This window comes from Anomaloglossus baeobatrachus, chromosome 10 (genome assembly GCF_048569485.1).
Source record: "Anomaloglossus baeobatrachus isolate aAnoBae1 chromosome 10, aAnoBae1.hap1, whole genome shotgun sequence".
Taxonomy (NCBI): Eukaryota; Metazoa; Chordata; class Amphibia; order Anura; family Aromobatidae; genus Anomaloglossus; species Anomaloglossus baeobatrachus.
The window spans coordinates 100,594,850-100,600,849 of record NC_134362.1 but is presented as its reverse complement, the minus strand read 5'-3'; positions in this window follow the sequence as shown (position 1 = coordinate 100,600,849).

Genomic DNA, 6,000 nt, shown 5'->3' with positions numbered 1-6,000 from the left:
TGCGCCGTCCAATCCGGATCCAATATCATCTGATCGGTTTGCTGGAAAGCAAAGCAATCAGATGATGTGTCAGGTTCAAGGGCCTGAATCACATGACACAGCAGCTGATTGTATAAACGGATTTTATACAATCAGCTGATGCATCAGTGCAAAAAAAACTACACACTTCTGTGCAGACTCCTGTCCGACAGCAGCAGCTGGTAGTTTAGCCGGCCGGGCGGTAAAAAGCCGGCCTCACCGCTCGACTTATAGTGTCAGCTGATTCCGTCAGGTGACCGCATCAGCTGATCATCGCAAGGTCTGAGAGAGAGAAAAGAGAAGAGAGGGAGAGAGAAAAGAGAAAAAAGAGAAGACAGAGGGAGAGAGAGAGAAGAGAGAGAGAAGAGGAGAGAATTTGAGAGAAAAGAGAGAGAAGAGAAAGGGAGAGAGAGAAGAGAGAGAAGAGAGAGAGGAGAGAGAGAGAGAAAAAGAGAGAGAAAAAGAGAGAGAGAGAGAACAAGAGAGAGCGAACAAGAGAGGGAGAACAAGAGAGAGAAAAGAGAAGAGAGAGAGAGAACAAGAGAAAGAGAGAAAGAGAGCAAGAGAGAGAGAACAAAGAGAGAAAGAGAGAAAGAGAAAGAAAGAGAGAGGAGAGAGGAGAGAGAGAGGAGAGAGAGAGGAGAGAGAAAAAGAGAGACAGAAAGAGAGAAAAAGAGAGAGAAAGAGAGAGAGAGAACAAGAGAGAGAGAACGAGAAAGAGAGAGAGGAGAGAAGAGAGAGGAGAGAAAGAGAAAAAGAGAGAGAAAGAGATGAAGAGAGAGAAAGAGAGAAAGAGAGAAAAAGAAAGAAAAAGAGAGAGAGAACAAGAGAGAGAGAAAGAGAGAGAAGAGAGAGAAGAGAGAGAGGAGAGAAAGGAGAGAGCAATGCAGCCTCATTCCATGAACTGCTCTGATTTTAGAGGTGTGGCCTGCGCCTCAAGAGCGAGAGAGAAAGAAAGAGAGAGAAGAGAGAGGGGAGAGAGAGAGGAGAGATAGAAGAGAGAGAGAAAAAAGAGAGAAAAAGAGAAAGAGAGAGAAAGAGAGAGAAAGAGAAAGAAAGAGAGAACAAGAGAGAGAGAACAAGAATGAGTAAGAGAGAAAAAGAGAAAGAAGAGAGCGGAGAGAAGGGAGAGGGGAGAGAGAGGAGATAGAGGAGAGAGAGAGGAAAAAGCGAGAAAAAGAGAGAGAAAGAGAGAGAGAAAGAGAAAAAGAGAGAAACAGAGAGAGAACAACAGAGAGAGAGAACAAGAGAGAGAGAGAAAGAACAAGAGAGAGAGAGAAAGCAAGAGAGAGAAAGAGAAAGAGAGAGAACAAGAGAGAGAAAAAGAGAGAAGAGAGAGAAGAGAGAGAGGGGAGAGAGAGGAGAGAGAGAGGAGAGAGCAAATCAGCCTCATTCCGTGAACTGCTCCGATTTTATTGGTGTGGCCTGTGGCTCACAGCTGATGTCCGGCTCCTCCCCTCCGCGCATAATTAAATAAAATAAATTAAATTCTAATTATAAATAAATAATAATTATAATTTAAAATTAAAAATAAATTAAATTCTTTACCGGGGCGGCCGGGACTTGAACTAATGCTCCCTAGGCAGTAGCTCTAACCATTGAGCCACTGCCTCTAATGAGAAACATTGGAAGATTTGGTTATCTTGACCTCTGCATTGCAGAGTGAAGTCTCCAGTGACAGCGTGGCTCACTTCAGGTGCTGCGTGGAGAAGACACAGAGTACTCGTGTTCTACGGGGCTTCCTGTCATCTTCATGTAGCAGAGCTGACAGTGTCGTGTGGATTACTTCGGACCTGGATTGTTGTTTGGGGATTAATAAAGAGGTAAATGAGGGTTTTTTTGTCTTTTATTCCAAATAAAGGATTTTTCGCTGTGTGTGTTTCTTTACTTTCACTTACAGGTTAATCATGGAAGGTATCTCGGGGCGACGCTTGTCATGATTAACCCCGTTATTACCTCTATTGCCATCGCACCAGGGCAAGTCGGGATGAGCTGGTCAGACTCCTGGGTCTGCCGCATCTAATGGATGCGGCAATTCCAGGCGGCTGCCTGCTGATATTGTTAGAGTGGTGGGCTCCCCATAACGTGGCACTCTCCATCCTGACAATACCAGCCTCCAGCCGTGTGGCTTTATCTTGGCTGGTATCAAAAATGGGGGGAACCGCATTTTTTTTAAATTATTTATTTATTTTACTGCACGATATAGACCCACCCGCCAGTGGCTGTGATTGGTTGCAGTGAGACAGCTGTCACTTATCGTGGGGGCATGTCTGACTGCAACCAATCATGGGCGCTGGTGGGTGGGGAAGGCACGGAATACCTGATTGAATAATGAAGCGGCAGCCATTTTCAAAAGAGGAAAAGCCGCCGGAGACTTGTGACAGCCGTGCAGATTTGTGCCTGTGATCGGTGAGTAGGAAAGAGAGAGGGATTGTGCTGGAGACGCAGGACACATGCAAATACACAACGTGCGCACATACTTACTGTGAAAAGCCACACTTTTGGTGATCGAACCATTCTCAAACGTAACTCAAACTGCCGAACTTTAGGCAAATCGTCCGAGTTCGTCGAATGACTCGAACACCCCCCAAAATCACTGGAACATGAAATTGGCGAACCGTTCGACTCAAACATCGCTTAACTCTAGGGCTAACATCCGGCTACCATTACATCTCTCCCGGGTATCCCACAACAGCAGCGGTGGTGTCCCACTTCACCACACACCGTGGGTGGCGTCACGAACCAAATACGGTCAAGGCCGTACTACTACGTCCCCCTTTTCATTCGGCGTGTCCGCGTGACCCCCGGGTCCGGAGGATCCCTCAAGCCACACAGTGGGTCCGGATCTGAGCAGCGCCGGCTGCTGGCACGGGGGCGGCACAGATTAACATTTTAAGCTCAGTGTATGTTTATTTAAATGTCCTTTTACTATGCATTCCTCTGACCTGTTTTGTGTATATATTTGTGTTTCTTCAGATATTTTGTCATACCACGCCTGAGGAAGAGACCTGAGATGTCTCGAAAGCTTGCTTTATAACACCATCATATTTTATTTTAGTTAGCCAATAGCCATTAAAATGTATCACAACTACAAAATTTTAATTTTGTTTCACTGAGAATGATGACAGACACATGGCGCACAGACCTCATTGAGATTTGTGAGGTAAAGCAACCCAGGGCCTATCATAAACAAATTACTACTATAAGATTTCAATAGGGAATAAAAGAAGACACTTAAAAAGTTAGTAACCATTGAGGATCAAACTGTCATCTCCAATGTACCTTTGAAGTGCAAGTATTTATCTTAAAGGGCTAGATGGAAAACATAAAGTGTGTAGTTTCGCTCATGCAGGCCTTGTCAGGATGTGCGGCTGTGATACGATTTCTGTCAGATACAATCTGTTTGAAATTTCTCCGTCTTTACTTTCAAGCACAGTGTTGCTTGTCTGTTTTCTAACCTTAGGTGATGGGGCCTGCTGCCTTGTCAAATAACATTTGAGTTCCCTCACTACCTGCCCGTTGACTAAAGCAAAGACTCACTGCGATGGTAGAGCAAGCCTTCGGGGGAACCAGGATCTGTCTCTTCACATAATTAGCTGCAGAAGCGTGTGCAGTGACGAGCTCTCATCCTCTTCTCCACAACAGTCCTGTGTGTTCATACGTGTTTACAATTCATTTCACCATGAAATCCCCAGATTGGCATACAGTGTCGCACTGTGCAAACTTTTAACCTTCTCTGTTACTTTTGTGTAGTACTGAAATAGTATTATCATCACTACTTGGTAGAGGTTAGGTTACATGGCAGAGGAGCTGCAAACACAGTTTTTTGTACTCTACTCTCTAGAGATCACACTGATTGAATTTACAATGTACTTATTCTCATGGATTAATCGTAAACTGCTTAGATGACCAGTAAATACCAGTATTGTAGTCAAGTTGTGACATATATAACCCTTATGGCCCATTAGATGAGCCAATAATTTATGAATGAGCATTTGGAAGCAGGAGCGTAATGATAGGGGTTGCTCCCACTGCAGGTCTGAGCTGGAGAGGGGCCTGGAGACTCCAGTGCAACACCCCAGTAGCAGTCGAACTGCTCGGATCCGTGGGTTGCTGTGGCTCGAGGGTCTCTGGACCCGGGGGCTTGCGGCCACTTCAAATGTAAGGGGATATTTACAGGACATGAATGTTCATTATGCCACCTGCGGGTTGTGGTAAAGGGGAGTACCACCACTGTTGAAGGGAGTACCGGGGCAGATGGTGTGAGGCAGCCAGGTATCAGTCCCTCCGCTGGCAGGGAAGGCCCCAGATAGTGGGAATTTGGTGAACGAGTGGCTTTGTCTTGGAAAGCAGGATGCAGGGGTCAGATTACTCACTGCGGTAGTCATGGTGCTGGATCAGATGGAATAAGCAGACACTCACACAGATGGTAAACCAAAGTCTCTAGTCACCACAGTCTCTACGGGGGGAGCCCGTCCAGGTCCCGCTCCCACAGTGTCACTTGGCATGTCCGGAGCCCTGCCTCCATGCACTAATTAATTGACCGTTGTGACCCCTGGGATTGAAGCTTTTGGGGCCCCGCTACCCGTGTGTATGGCAGCTGTGCTCTTGGTGGCTGACACTTGGGATTTTTGTGGGTTATGTCTTTTGGAAAACCCTATCCACCATGTTGTGCTGAAGCCTCCAATCTCTGAGCTCTTGGGGAAAGTTCATAAACCGACTATCCTCCACAGGTTAATTACCAAGGCGCTTGAAGCTCTTCCCTAATCTAGGGTCCTGTACCCCGCCGTGCTCAGTACCGGTAAGGTGGCTGAGCTTTCTGGTGCCAACAGTTCTCCTAGACTGCATCTGTTACACTCCTATCCAGTGTTCCTAATACCGGTCCCCGACTCCTGTGGTCCCGGACCACCGTCTGCGACCCAACGCCTTCCTGGGAGCTCCAACTCTCCTGCTCCTCACTCTCTGAGGGCTACCACTCGACTCCCTCTCACTTGTAGAGCTGACTCCAAACTGACTTCCTCCCTCCCATCAGTCTGCCTGACCCCTTGGTGGGCGGCCTTCTTTCAACTTGACCAACCCACTTGTGTGTCTGTACAGCTGATGGTGTGAGGTGTGGTTGGGATTTGTAGTGCGGATGTTAGTGACGCCGCTGTTGGGAACCTGGAACTATGGGGGGTAGGCCCTGCACCCTGGGTGACAGGATGCAGTTCCCTGTAGCACCCTGATGAATCAGGGGCTCTACACCAGCGCCTATTTCAGCGGATTATGCGTCCGAGGATTATACTGCATTATATATGTAATAACCATTGAACTGAGCAAGACTGGTATCTGATAGTAATCACATGACTGGAAGATAATGATTTTTGATAATAATTGCCTGGAGGAGACTAATGTCTAATAGCAACCACTCAACTGAAGGACTCTGCATCTAAATATGAAGATTTAAAATGTTTAGCTTATATTTTCTGAGAATATATGGCAAATGATGTTTTAACAGCCAAAGACACGTTTACTAAATCAAGGATTGAATGAAAAATGAGGACTGTCAGCCAGCCCAGAATTTTACATTGTTTTTAACCCCTTCATGATCAATGACACATATTTACGTCATCGGCCATGTCCCTGGCTTTGATGCAGGCTCACATGCTGAACCCACATCTTTCCCCACACTTGATGGCTAATCTAAACATCTGCGGGTGGATCTGAGATCCAACTGTGGCGGTTAACCAGTTTAGTGCCGCTGTCAATCACTGACAGTGCAATTAACACCCACAGCAGGAAGCACATAAGGGCCCCCGTCATGTGATCGCTGAGTGCCAATGCGTTGCCATGACAGCCAGTGGTCTGCTGGCATTCATAGATCATGATTCTTGCTATACAGATCAGTGCTGATGCACATTCTGACTAGGTGGATACAGCAAAAATTGGGATGACGAGCCCCCCTGATTCACAGGCCCCATAGTAGCTGTGTGGACTGACTTG